This window comes from Poecilia latipinna, unplaced genomic scaffold (assembly GCF_001443285.1).
Source record: "Poecilia latipinna isolate Pla-1442-1.1 unplaced genomic scaffold, P_latipinna-1.0 Scaffold572, whole genome shotgun sequence".
Classification (NCBI taxonomy): Eukaryota; Metazoa; Chordata; class Actinopteri; order Cyprinodontiformes; family Poeciliidae; genus Poecilia; species Poecilia latipinna.
Genome location: NW_015113188.1, coordinates 107996 through 123406, shown reverse-complemented (window position 1 = coordinate 123406; position 15411 = coordinate 107996).

Here is a 15411-nt window from a genome sequence, read left to right as displayed (position 1 = left end):
TCCGTTAATTTAGTCTTACTTTGGCATATTACAACCATAAATATCAACGTATTTTAATGGGGGACAGACCACAACAAAGTAGAATTAAACCTTTACAAATAAGAATGTGACTGCTGTGATATCCCTTAGCACAATTCAGAGGAACTAATGCGCGTAAGTAAACCTGATGCACTAATACAAGGTCTCCATGGCGACCCATGGCGGTGAAGGCACCTGCACACTGTGATGAAGTGCTGAAGCACTGGAATCACACGGCAGAGTTAAGAAACATCAGAGTTATATTTAACCTGGTTGAGTTATTAGGTAAGTTGAAGCTCATCTTATTCATTTCCTAGGTTGTTGGTAATTCATGTAGGTCTTCATTTTAAACAAAATGATCTTAAAATGGTCTTTATAAAGTTGTAAAAGAAGCTGATTATCGTAAACGTGACCAGTCATGTGACAAACACGTTTGCTACAGTGGCTTGTCATATTATAATGACCCTTGAATCTCCACATTTTGCCACGTACTACTCACAAACCTCACCATACTTGAGGTGGAAGAAAAATAAAACAAGATTTAAAGCAGATCTTAAAAATAAGAGGAGTTTGAAAAGAGTGGTGGACAGCTGTATTCAGCTGCAAGAGCCAATACTTTGTAGTCTTTGTCTCATTGTCTCCATCAGCTTTACGCATCTAGACTTAGTTTTTGCTTCTAAGATCAGGTCAGTCAAAAAGGTCAGTCAGACTGGATGAAGACAATCTGTGAATAATTTCTGACATTTTGCCACAGATTCTGGCTGCATAACTTGCTGTTTGGTCGATCAAACAAACAACTCATGACCAATTCGCCCCTGTCCCGCCCAAAACATGTACACAAATGACAAAAAGATGGAAATAAAATTAGATGTTATTAGCTGCAAAGTTTTACGTATCATACCGATACCGATATGTTAAAAAAACACACAAATATCGGCTGATGACATAATCTTGCTGGTACATTATCCATGTAGCTCAAACCGCTTCAGAATTGGTCTCTTGGTGAGCAGAGCACCTCGTTCCACCACCCTTACATCACAAACTGCAAACAAGGCTTCATTTCTTTTTCACTTTTCTGATTTTCCAGTAGCACATCTTCTATTTATCATCTTGACACTCGCTCCCACTTGAGCTGTGGATTTCTGCAGCTCCTCCAGAGTTCCTCCAAAAATTTCAATTTGAGCTCTAAAAAAAAAAAGAGATTTATTGTTTTTATTCTTTCTCCACAAGTTTCTCCCAGAGCTGTCTGGTGAGTTTGTTGATCTTCATGATGCTGCTACTTGACTGAAATTCTTCTAAAATTACTTCTGACAGCATCCAGAAGTCATTTTATTTCTGATAACCCTTTTATTTAGGGTTATCAGAGCAAAAGTGGGCGAGTACAAAAGAATCATTTTTCAGAAAGCCACATCTTTTCCCTTATGCATCGTAATTCGGCACTACTTTGTGCTGGTGTAGCGCATAAAATCCCAGTGAAACGCACTAAAGTTCAAGGTTAAAAAGTAACAAAACTAACTGGTGTGGAAACGCTGAAGATGAGGCATTAACATTCACACTTGGAATGAGTTTTATATTTTGAATACCGAACACTATTTTCACCACTGTCCACCCGTTCAGATTTCTTTGCCCTTTATTTTGGTAAAGCGAGGACGTTGTATGTTTTTTTCGCCTCCCTGGGCCGACGGCTGCGCTGAGCGAGGAGGCGTCCCCTCTTGACTCTCCTCCTGAATTATGTGACACAGAAAAACATAAAGTAGGAAGTTACTTATCTCGACTATCAGAGTGGCATTCCTGAGGAGAGATGAAGAGGAGAGATCTTCGGTGCGTCAGTGGGGTGAACATGGTGGCCACCTAGATCAGAGCACCGGGAGGTTTTACGACTTCAACCTGGAACTGGATGTTTTAGCTCATCTTCCACTCCCTGCCTCCTTCTCTTTCTCCCCTCTGCTCTCTTCTGTTTATACTCACCGACTTCCCTCGCCGCCACCACCGCCTCCCTCGCTCCCTCGCTCCCTCCCAGAGCTCGACGCGAGTGTCCGATCTCCTCGTCCTCCTCGCCATCCATCCACTTCCCCCCGCCTTGCTACTCCCACTCTTTCCTCGTCCCCTGTCTCTCCCCCGGAGTATTTGTTTTTCCATCAAATTGAATTAGCGGAATCAAAAGGTATTCCGAACATCCCCTTGCAGAGTTGAGTTAGGGAGAAGGAGACGTAGAAGATGAAAGGAAGTGCAGCGCGGTTCAAACGCAGGTCTCGTAGAGTGTGTGCTGTAAAAACGGGCCGGGGTGGAGGGGACGGAGGGGGGATTTGACCTTTGCCTGGGCCTTGCTGGTAAAGCATCCCTCCTTCCTCAGACCCATAGAAGGATATTAAAGCCGCAGGACAAGAAAGAATTTAGATAAAATGTGGATTGGAGGAACCGATCTGAGCCATTAGAAGTCCTAAACCCATGTGGCTTTAAGGCGGGGGTGTCCAAACCTTTTGTCAGGTGGGCCGAAATCATTTCATTAAAAGTACTTAAAGGCCCCCTCCCCCAAAAAACTTAAATCAAACAAATAAAGTTGTCAGTTTTATTATTATTATTTTGTCCAAAATGGATTTTATTCATCACAGATCCAGAACTTTAACAGGATTTTGCACGTTTACTGTGTCAATAGAAAGGAATCTGGTTTTCAATTTCTTTTGGGCTCGACTGAGCAAATTTATTCTCTGTCGTAAAAACGGAATTTGGGTCAATTTCTTTCTAGACGCTTGATATATTTGGCTGTGCTTAATAAATTAAGTTAAATCTGATTTGGGTGCAGCGAAGACCACTTTTTAGTAAAAGTCTCTGGATAAACGTGGTTCTACTCATTATAGAAGCTCGGATATAAAAAAATGAATACTTTGTGTTGTAATAAACATTTTCCATTGTAAGAAGATTATGTCGGTAATGATTTTACCCTGACTGAGATAAAAAGTCTCCATCTGAATCAGGCATCCATGCTGAATGGGTTACATCTGCATCATCCTTAAACTACAGTGTCCTCACAAAACCAGTCCAAGGGCCTCAAATGGCCCCCCGGGCCGCACTTTGGACATCGCTGCCTGAAGAAGAACTTGAGCAACACCATGACAAAGTATATCTATGAAAAGCTCCACTTGTAATGGTTATCAGTTTATAGGGTTTCTTGCTATCAAGTGACCCAAAAATAAACTTCCTCTTATGCCGGATGAAGAGAAATTCATAGAAATACCCCGAGTCAGAATCTTACAGGAAAAAGGAGTGTGTATTCAGTAAAACACCTGGTCCGGGCTATTCATGGAAACCTCCGCAGACACACCAAAAACTGACACTTGAATAACCCTGAACACTTCTAAGATTAGTCGAGCGCATCATGTGGAGCGATGATGTGATCAGCAGAGCCCTGACAGGAATAGATGTCAGTCGAAGCATTTCTGAGGTGAGAGCTGATCATCGGCGATTATCGCCGTCCCGCTGAGAGGAAGGAGGCGCATCCTGACCCGCCCGGAAAAAAAAAAAAAAGAAAAAAACCCAGATCTCATCGATGATCGATATCGCCGTATTATGAAAGTTCGTACGAAAGTAGCGCTTCTTGATCTGGTGTAATTCTGCCTCTGTTCAGGCAGAATTACCTCTGTCGACCTTTACACCTTTCTGAATGTCTCTCCGCCTCAGAACCGGCGCTGAGAGACTCTGAGCTGCCTACAGCTGCGTCTCAAGCTTGACTGAAGAGACGGCCTCTGAAACACGTGGAAAAAAAAAGAAAAGAAGAAAAACAAGAAGTGAGAGATTCAAACAGGAAGTACTTATGTGGTGCTATTAGGACCAATTAAAACCATAGATGTTTGACAGGGACAGTAAAAGGAGATTGATTGGAGCTGGTGCAGCACTTAAGAGCAATTCTGTCATCACAGAGCTCGCCACTGATTATGCTGTAATATTTAATATTCATTTTTGTCATTACACGTCTTTGTTCTCTTCACTGACTGTACATCGCCTCCTTCAAAATGGCGACACAAACAGTCAGGAATTCAATAAACATTGCCTTCCCTGAGATTAATATTCTCTGCTTCTGCTGCATATTGGCACATCAGTGGTTTGCCATCGAAGTAGAAAAGCGAAAAAGGGAAAATGAAAACATTCAGAGCTAGACCTTCTTGCTATGGTTTGTGGTCTCCAAACGGATTCTCAGTAAAGTGCAGTAACACTGAAAGAAGCTTATGAGTTGTGCATGAACTCACAGGATTTTTGTGGTTACTAAAGTTGTTCTCGTTCAAGACGATCTGCCTCTGTCACTTAGTGTTCTTTGGCTCCATTGTAGTGATTGCAGTGCTGCTGATTTGGTAAAGTTTATGCGTTTCCTTGTAAAATAAATACTTCAATACCCTGAACTTAAGTGTGTTTACCTGATTTAAATAGCAGCCTTCATCAGGTTAAGAACAGCAATGTGCTTCATTGTAGAAAAGTTATATAAAAACTACAAAGGAAGAGAAAACAGAAGGTCGTCAAGGTAAAGATAAAACAGCAAAAGGGATAATCATACCACCCTCGTAAAGTTAAAATCAGTCTGAACAAATGAGTCATAACAGTTGCTGCTGAATCAACACCAAGACAGCAATCACGCCTCAGTTTAGACATTACATGACCACGCAAAAGTATTCACACCCCTAGTTTTTTTTTATTATTTTGATAATGACAAAATGTGGCCTAAATATTTAGTCTGACATTGCAAAAGTAAAATCCAGAGCAACCAATGGCATGAAGGAGTTAGTTAATTTGTGAATAGAGAGCATCGGTGTGTATTTTAGGGTGCATTCACACCAGCCCTGTTGGGTCCACTTCAATCAAACTCTGGTTTGTTTCCCTAGAAAGTCAAGTTCGTTTGAGGAGGTGAGAATGCATAATCCAACTCTGATGTGAACCAAAAAAGCGAACTCTGGTCTGCCTGAAAACCCAGGTCTTGTTTCGGTTGAAGTAGGAAGTGCACTACAGTGCAGGGGATTCTGGGTAAGTACAATCAAAACAAATGTATGAATCTAGCTCTAGAGGGAGGAATGGGTTGTGGTCTTTCACCAAAGACAAAGTCTACAAATCAGACGCTTCTCCATTTGTGTTTACATTTTGTGAAGAAGGAAGTTGCACTTGTGTCTCATTTGTTGAAGAAGACATGATTGACTGAACTAAAACTAACACAGCACATTAGACTCAACAGTCACGTTGAAACATGGTGGTGGTAAGATAATGTGGTTGGGATGCTGTGGTGGCGTAGGGGCAAACACAACCCACATATGGAGACCTTAAGTCTTTGATGTGGATGTCAGGATCAAATCCCCTCATCTCATTGCCTACTTTCCTGTCTAACAACTCTCAAATAAAGGCCACTAGAGCCAATAAATCCTGTTTTAAAAAAACATAATGCGGCTAGTCAGAGTTAGCAGGAAGGTGGGTGGAGCTAAGTGCTACATAGTTTTTGAAGAAAAGCCATTTCATCTGGGCAATAACCCAAAACATGCAGCCAGAGCTGCAAAAGACAAATTCAGATAAAACATTTACATGTTAGAAAAGCCAAGTCCTATTGGGGCATGATTTAAACTGTTTGGAGCATTTGACACATCAAGAGCGTCCAACGCGTCCGACAAATAGGCCGGCAATGGAGATTAACTGCTACAGCAATTTTGACGCGTCTGATGCGCCCTCAACGCGCCTCCACATAGACTCCGTAAACCAGACACGGCTGATGCATGAAATGCTAGGTGTAGAGCAAAATTTAAAGGATCTAAATTCAAAGTGCACACGCGTTGAAGTTGAAGCGTCGGATGAGTCTTTGATGCGTGTAAGGCGTTTGTTGTGAACGCACCACGAGTGAGGTACTTGATGCCATTGACCTAGCTTAGCTGGCCATGAGAGGTTGAGCAGCTAAAGTCTTTTCTCTGCCTACATCTCCCAGAATGCTGTGCGGTTCTGGATCAGAGTTCAGTGAATTGACTGAATGTTCTACCTGACATATTATCTATTGATGTTAATCATGTTTTAATCACAGTATTCCGTTGATGATTTATTGCCATACATTGTTTTCCTTCTGTTTCCCAACATGCTTCTTTGTGTTGGTCTACCAGACAAAGTTCGGACATAAAACCTCCCCCCAAAAAACATGGAAAGACTCAACGGATTTGAAATGGTTGCAATTAACCTGTTCTGGACGTTTTCACAAATTCTTCACTGATAGATTAAAGTGTGCAATCAGAAAGAAGCAGCTGTGAGGACACAGGGTGTGGACATGCCCACCGCCCCTCCCTCCATTCACCCTGAAAACCAGGCCAGTCTCCTCTCACCAGGGACGGGGAGCATTCAGCATGTCCACCTGGGGACAGGTAGTGTTCAGGTCTCATTCATGCCCGGCTCTGCGCCTCCTGCTCACCTGCTCCGATAGACAAATTCTTCTCTGCTGTTTGAGGACAAATGGGCCCATTCATGTTGAGGCTCCCACTGACATAGTGAGTCTGGGGGGTGGGGAGGGATACAGTACCAATGCCTGGGAAGGCTCTGGGGAGTGGGCGTCTGGATCTGGCAACCTCTTCGCCGCCCATATAATATCGCCCAGCATTCCCAGCCTCTGACCTGCTCCCCTTGTTTTCACCGGAACGTAACAGGAGACACGCATGAGCGGGTGAGTCAAGGGCATTCTGGACCGTCGCCAGGAGTGAGAGGATAAGACCCAGGTGCCTACACCTGGGTAGATCCTCCGGATGAGGACGGGGGAGGTGGGTGGAGGATGACCAGAAGGAGAATGGGACAGCAACAGAGGATGGTAGGAGCCCACAGAGACCTGATGTTCTCTGCTCAGACTCCCAAGCTGTTCTGCACGCTATTGTGGACGAACCATAGATACTCAAGAGGTGGATTAACTGACAAAGCCGCCCTGAATTTATCCACTGTATTTTGTTGGCTCTTATGGGTGAGGTTAGAAATTAGGTAGGGCTGTCAATCGACTAGAAAATTTAACCACATTAATCAAACTCTAGCAAAGAGCCATTTGTGTTGGTGTTGTACACAGCTTAGGGATGGTAAAAATGAGATTTTCAATCATAAATTTACATCTCAGATATAACATTTTAGGTACAAAACAGGTGTTTTATTAGTCAAGTTTTTTTTTTACTTTTTTTTTTTTTGCTTTAGTGTCAAAGTAAGTAGGGCTGAAAATCTCCAGCAACTTAAGAAACAGATTTAATCACACAAAAATTATTAAACCAGGTTAAATACAGTTCAGGGTTTTCAGAGACAGTTTTTTGTTTGTTGCAGGGAATAAAGTAAAACTGATATTTCGAACAACTTAAAGCCTCTTTTCTAACCTTTTACATTGGAATACTTGTTAATTTGTTACTGATAAGGCAAAAAGAAAAATAATTCACAGTAAAATTATTTTTGCATTTTTAACTGAAAACAACAACAAACAAATTGTTGAGTGCTTCCGACTTGATAATTTTGGCTCTCTGTGCAAAAAGTTTGGACGCCACTCATTTACATTCTCGACTGCAGAAATCCACGTCTTCAAAAAAATTTTAAGAAAATGCTTCATTGTCTCAAACCGGGCAACAGGTCTTCATTTCGTTGCTTTGAAAGATGTCGTTTTGTTTTAAAACGTAAATTATAAGAAACCATAAACTGGCGGGGAGATCTTCTGAGATGATAGGTTCCAATATCATCTGCGCAGTTAGTCATAAGGTTTTCCTCATGTAGACGTACAGTCATGAGAAAACACTATTGGAAACCACAACACTACGAACGAAAGGGAGCTTCCCTTGCAGGAGCTGGGCGGCCAGGCCTCATTTAACCTCTGCTCATCTGGCCACTCATGCAGAACCACCACATGCAATGAGGGCATTCCTAGATCAGTTTGTTGTTGTGCTTGTCGTCACCATGGCATCTTGTTATGTCTTGTGTTCTGTTTACTTGGTGAGTAAACATGGACAGGCATGCACAAACACAGCTAGATACGTGTCTAAGCTAATTTTAAGGGAAATAACTCGTGAGAAACTGTCAATTTAATTTGACGCAATGTGCTGTGAATGAACTCTGCAATTTAGTTCAATGAGTGTAGACAGGAATGGCTGTAATAGTTTTTTTTTGTTTTTTTTTTAATGTGATTGGTTAATTCAAGTTGATAAACAGTATCAACCCAGTCTGCGAGACCTTAACGCTGTCCAGATGCGCAGTGCGTTCTCCGAATGTCTCCCATTCAACTTCTGCTTAACTTCAGACAAGTTTCAGGATCGGACATGTGTGCAACCTCCAGTGGAGACAGAAATTATCAGGGGCATCGCAGACGCAAGCGCTCGCTCACGGACTGAAGGCCTATCTTTGGAAGGATCGGTATGAAAAAGACGTTGTGCTCACTCATTGGCTCGGTGGGATGTTGCAACCCCGGCACCTAACTGGTCCTTATCTCCCCTGAGCAGACTGCACATCTTGATATGCATCTGTCATATTTGTCGGGAAAAAAAAAGACACAGTGGTAAGAGCACGATGAGTCAAAAAAAAAAAAGAAAGAAAAAAACAACACAGTGACATAAACTCACTTCTCTGTGGTTTCTGCATGATCGCGATGATTCGTCATGTCTGCGCCGTCTCCATGTTGGAGAAGATGAAAACCCGTCCACTGGTTCTTTGAAAGCGATGCTGAGTTTTTGTATTAGCAGCTTTTATGGATGTATCTGCGGTAATTTGCAAAAGTACCTTTACCATGTGAACTTTTTTTTAAAATTATTTTCCCATGTTACAAACTTCATTGTGCTTCATTTGGATTTTATGTGATAAATCATCACAAAGCAGTGCTTGATGTGGAAGATGATTTAGCTCTCCTTTTACGCCAATACGCTTAAAAATAAAACAATCCAGTCTAACCAAATGCGTTCAGAAGACACCTGAGCAGCAGAAAGAGTCCACCGGCGTTTAATTTAATCTCAGTAGAAATCCAGCCGTTCCACAAAGGCCTCAGAGGTTTGATGGAGAACATTAGTGAGTAAACAGTCTCATGAAATCCAAGGAACACAGCAGACAGGTCGGGGGAGAAAGTTATGGAGGACCAGGGTCAAAGGTCATCGTTCTGACAGTAGGATAAGTGTGGCAGAATTGCAAACCTACCAAGACATGGCCGTCCACGTAAGCTAACAGGCTGGACAAGGGAAGTAACAATCATAGTAACTATGGAGGAGCTGCAGAGATCCACAACTCAGGTTGTCGAAAAGACAACTATTATAAAACTGGCTTTCATGGAGGAGTTGGAAATAAAAACACTGCTAAATTTAAAATTTTCTACAAACTTCCTCATGTAGGGGACACAGCAGTCCTCATATATGTGTTTGAGCAATATCAGCAGCAAATATATTTTTAGTACATTTTCTGTGCTGTGTTGTTCAACCAGTAACAATGTCCTTTTTGTTGCTAAATGAGACTTTTCTTTTCCTTACTGCCAATAAAAACAAAAACAACTCAACTGGCTTTGTCCTACAAAACAGAATATTTTCCCCCTCTGTAAAACTTTAAGATTTTTTCTCTGCTCTAAAATCTAATCGAAACAGGTCTCTCTTGTAAATAAAGGTCAAATAGTACAAAAATAAATAAAATGTATTTTCATTGTATGACACATAAGATGTCACTTTCCCAAAGCGTCAAAGGTTCTGTGGCTCCAAACGCTGATAACGTATAGATTGACTTCAGGAATCACTCTTTGGAATAAAAAGCTGGCTGACGCATGAAATCTGTTTAATACGCTGAAGTTTGGTTTTTGCAGATTGATAAAAGTTGTGGGAAAATTTTATTGCGAGGTGGCACTCCTGATCTCTTAATCTGCCAAGATCTCTGCGCCGGTGTTTTTGTTCCTGTACTGCCTTCATGCCATCATGTAAAAAATCACCAGAAGAGCAGCTTGTCGTCATTCCATCGCCTCAGCGATAGATAAGGCCCCGACCGCTGGTCGCCACAGCTGCTTGCATCAGCTCCGTCGGCTGCTGCCGCTGACGCTAAACAAACCTGCAAACGTGCGGGCAGGATCGGAGCAACGCTTCTTTTCCAGGAGGTCAGCGCTGGTCCGCGCGTTCACGCCGCTGATTGACATTCAGCCTGCCAAATCATCATCAGCTGGCACAAACACACATAAAACAACACACACTGACATCTAATCCGGCTAATCCGTCCAGCCGGTTCAACAATTGCTAACGCGGTTAATCACCCATGTAAAAAATACAGACGAGACCAAATTGGCTGATAGAGCTATTCCATTTACTCGTTTGATTAAAACGTTTCCCCGCTGCCATGGTTCACTGGAGATCATCTTGGGTAAAAAAAAATAAAAAATAAAACAATGCATTGAAATTAATTAAAGCCGACGCTTCAAACAGCTTCATTCAATTATTTGGTACAAATAACAAGCTCCGACGTACGATAGCTGCAACACGCAGACGCATCGAATTAGCTAGGAAGGAAAATGGGGATTCGGCGAAGCGCTTAGACGTTCAAACAAAGGCCTGCTCTCCAAAAAGAGGGGAATGCGTTCCTGAAAGGCAAGAGAAAGCATTTTACTACATCCTTTCAGCTGGCGTAAACACCAGCTGGACACGTGCTCGTGAAATTTTGGGTCAGAGCCCCAGAACCCTTGCTCCTCATCTGACCTGTGACCGCTCAAAGTGAGGAGCACTTATACGATGGTGCGGACGCCTCCCCTCTGCCCCCCTCAAGTCTGAGCCCTGAGAGGCAGAGTGAGACAAAGGAAAAGTGTGGCAGCTGAAGGGAAGCGCTCCGATTTGTTTCCTTGGCAGCTTGACAAAACTGCGGGGAATGCAAATGGAGAAGGGAAAGAGAGGTGATCAAGAGCTCAAGATGGGACGGAGGGAGAAAGACGACAGCATACGAGTGGAGAGAGGGGAGTGCTGGATGAGCCGGGGCTTTCAACCGACTGGCTGTTTTGTTTAAGATCCTACTGTTAGAAATATGCTCTCCAAACGCAGCACTTCTGCAAAAGTATTCGTGCCTCTTGAGCTTTTCTCCCCCCACATTTTCGCATGTAACAACCACAAACTTTACCGTTATTTTGTTGGGATTTTTTTATGCAACGGACCAACACAAGGCAGTGCAAAAATCACAAAGAGGAACAAAAAAATGATGTAGTTTTCAAAATGCCTTACAAATAAAGGTCGGCCATTTTGGTATGCTTTTGTATTCAGGCTCCTCAGTTAGCAACTTTGCATATCTTCATCCTTTCTTCTTTAAAACTAAGCTCAACCTCAGTCTGATTGGATGACAATTATCTACAAACCCCCAGCTTTCTCGTTTTGACAAATATTCCCAGCTGGATTAGAGTCAGGGCCTTTGACTAGGCCACTCTAACTCATGGATATGCTTTGGGGTTTTTTGTGCCTTCTCTAACACTTTTGTTGTGTCCCCGTCTACAGGGCACGATGGCTTTCTTTCACCATCGGTTTTCTTCTTCTCACTCTTCTATAAGTTATTTTAAGATCAGTTAAGAGCATGACTAATGGCTGTCCTGTGGAAAGAGCTGTGCTCGTCCTGTCAATGCTCAGCAGATTTGAAGCTGCACTCTGCTCTGCATTTTTGGATGATAACCTGTTCTATGAGTGACGCTAAAACCTCAGGATCCCGTTTTACAGCGTAACTCCACTGGATTTTCCTTAGAGGTATCAGAATAGGGGCGGAGAGGTAAAAAAAAAAAATAAATCAATGAAAACTACAACATATGTCTTCCTGTAAGTAGCAGCCTGCGTACACACATTCGACTGTGGGCACATTGGGAGAAACAAACACACAATGACAGTGGAGAGGGCAATGGGATGCCTCTGCCAGGCACATTTCACAGTGGCCCATCATGGCTAGTTACAGCAGGCCTGTGGCCAACCACTGCTTATGTTCTGGGTAAACACTACTGCTTCAGTTGCATGCAGTCTCCGGCAGTGCCAGCCAATTTACAGCCACGCATATGCGCTGGATGATTAATGGTTTGTTAGTGCCGGGGACGACACTGTAACTAAGCCTCAGAGATAAAAACGTTTGACAAAGTCATTGCAGCTCCTTTCATCTGTATTTGTCTGTTTCGCCTCCTTCGCTGGTGTGCTTTCCTTGGAATATTTGGTTTTTAATTTAGCAGTGATGTAATCTTCTGGTTTTTCATATCTGCAAGTCCTTCACTGTTTGTAGGGCAAGCACAGAGTTACGCACTGTAGTAAAGCTGCAGTATGTAACTTTTATGAAGAAAAAAAAAATGTTTTTTGCATATTTGTTAAAACTGTCACTATGTTGTGACAATTTAATACGAGACAATATGTGGGGAAAAAAATAATGAGCTCATCTGTCTTCTCCCTATGGACCTGCTGCCATTTGCACAAATACACCACTCGGTCAGAAACAACCAATCAGAGCCAGGAGGAGGGACTTAGCGCTGTAAATCAATAATTCACAACAGTATGAATGCTAAGGCTAGCTACCATAGCCACCAATGACGGCAGATGAACGGTTTGCTATTAGCACTTTGAGACGAGGCTCGATGTACACAAGGTTGATTGACATCTCTAAGACACTCCTCCTTGCTCTGATTGGTTGTTTCTTACAGGGGGCGGCGCATTTCTTCAGACAGCGGTAGCATACGCAGGAGGAGCTGGATCTTTTCACAAATTATCTGTCTTCTTTTATACTGTCACCACAGGGTGGCACTTAATAAATACGTAAAAAAAATAAAAAATAAAAATAAAAAAAACATTGTTTTTGTCAAAGTTACATACTGCAGCTTTAAAGGGGCATTTCGGTCTGGCTTAGAGGTTTAAAAGGTGTGAAGCTGTGAAGACAAGATAGGTCGACTCTGGATTCAAAAGTATACCCTCTGGTTTATTCAGAGCCCTGAACCGAGGCCACATGTTTACACAACCCGAAGTCAGGTCATGAGTCATTTGTGCAGTTATTCAACAGTTTGAATATAGTTTGGCTTCATTATATGCCATCATGTGACAGCAGTCAGCAAGAGAACCCCCCCACCCCACCCTCCACAGCGCCGTAGCTCCTCTTCCCTCGCTCTGAGTTTTTTCTCTGAGCCTCCCCCCCCACCACCCTCAACAACCTTCAACTGGCGCCTGTACGGTTAGTTAGGGAACGCCACAGGACATCATGTGACGAACAAGCAAACGCACACGGACACGCTGCCACGTGCGCGCACGCACACACAGCGGACAAAAAACTGCGAGCACGGACACATTCATTCGTCATTCCCCCATCCATTGACTTCTTTCATGTGGGCTGAGCTGAATGAAGAGTCAGCCGCCCCGACAATAGAACCTATTCTACTGGCCGCGTTGAGGACGCGCGTCCGTGTGTGTTTGCCGCAGCGGTGGCCAGACGCACCTTGAGGCCAAAAGTTATCGCTGACTGCAGCCAGAGACTTGCTAAATTTAAAAAAGTTTTGCAAGATGCTCTTTTTTATGTTGCAAGTAAATTTATGTTAGTTTTGCTTTCATGTTTGAACGGTGTGTCCTTGATGATTTTGTGGCTATTAATATTTCCGAGAAGGAAGACAGCTCACCATTCAAGTGCTTTGATTTATGGAGGTTGGGGGGGGGGTTCTCCCTTTGTGTGACAAATGGATGCTAGAGCAACAGAAGATATTAATATTTCAAAACACGGCCATTATGAGATAACCGCCTGTTGATCGTCGTATTCATTGCTGAACCTCCTTTACCTAGAACATCCAACACAGCGTTGCTCCACTGAAGCTCTGTCTTTCCCTCCTTTCTGGCAGACCTCCAGCATCTGAAACTCTAGATGGTGCCGGTTCGACCTTTTACACAAAATTTAGGAAGCCATTAGCGACATCAAATCATTATTGTGGGGGAGGAGGGAAGAGAGAGAGGAAAAAGGAGAGATTGAGAGAGAAAGAGATTGGAAGGAAGAACAAGAGACACACAGAGAAACAGACGGAGATCAGATTTCTTCTGTTTTCAGTCGCCCAATTACAATAATGTGCAAGGGCCGATTTTGCTAATACATATTGGAATGATACCCAGAACACAAAACAGGGCAAATCACCGACGCAGAGGTTAAACTTGATACATTCAGCCTACCGGCGAGCATTCGAGGAATGCCATTTTTACGGGACACGGACACGAACGAGCTTTGGATAGCTGCCTGGATGTTCAAATCAGACCTTAAAGGGCATATATCATGACTTTTACAACCTGTTCAGTTGTTTACAGTTTTGTAACACGTCATGTGTGCATCTGTTTCCATAAACGAAGCTGAAGAGATGTAAAAAAAAAAAATTGTGAAAGAAAAAAAGCGAGTAGCCAAGAACACTGCCAAAGTTTGCTGAACAGTGATGAGATTATGTTTGATAGCAATGTATCCTGCTCCAATTTGAGTTAATAAAGCCAAGATTTATGAGGCAATTCATCCGGTGAGGAGGACGACGTCAGAAGGAATGTTTTCTGAGAGCAGCAGCTTTGTGACGGTACCTTACAGAGAGGCATAGCAGCAACATTATGTGACGATGTCTCTACTTTTAGAAAGAATGGAAAGGCAAATTAGTTTTTGTGACTATTAAATATAATGATAGTCGCTACGTAAATCCTAGCACAAAATAAACTCCTCAATTAAACAACAGCAATCTGTGGCTGATTTCTGCCAGCATTTCTACTGCTGTCACTTCTTTTCCCCAACTTTCCCTCCCAGTTAGCGAGTCTCTTTAGTCCACTGTCACCCCGATTCTAATCCGGCTCAAATGTAAACAGACTTAGGTCTTCATTCCTCGCTTAAACCATATCAAATTCATCAAAGCAGAGGCTCGCTGGTGTCCCTGGCTGCAGAGGGGTCAGAGCAGGGCCACACGGGGCCACACACTCTACTCAATTAGTCCAAGAGCCAGCCAGTCTGTCCAACTAACACCACGTTAGTTTCAGCTCGATGTGCGTGCCACACGGAAAGAGGTAGTGAGTGTTTGTGCACATCCTTAGCTTTATGTGTCTACATGTTGCGATTTCTGGATGTGAAACCTTACTTGTGTCTGTGAGGCTGAATGTAAATGGTGCTGTGTGCTGGGTTAATGGGTCAGTTCATGGTTATAAGGGGCATGAATGTGTGCATATAATCAAGTGTGTGCGTGTGTGTCCTGCAGAGACATGAAGTCTAAAAGCTTCAACAACCAAAAAGGAAAATATGTGAAAGGTTGTCTGCAGGCTAAGGGCAATAATATACCCTGTGTCTGCAGAAACATTATTTCTCTGGTTAAGCCAGAAGCCCTGGAGGAGTCCTTGATGGCCTTGAGAGTGCATCTCTAATCTCAGTGGAAAAATTATTAGTTTTTTCTCCCTGTTTGAAGTCCCTGTGAAATCAAATTCA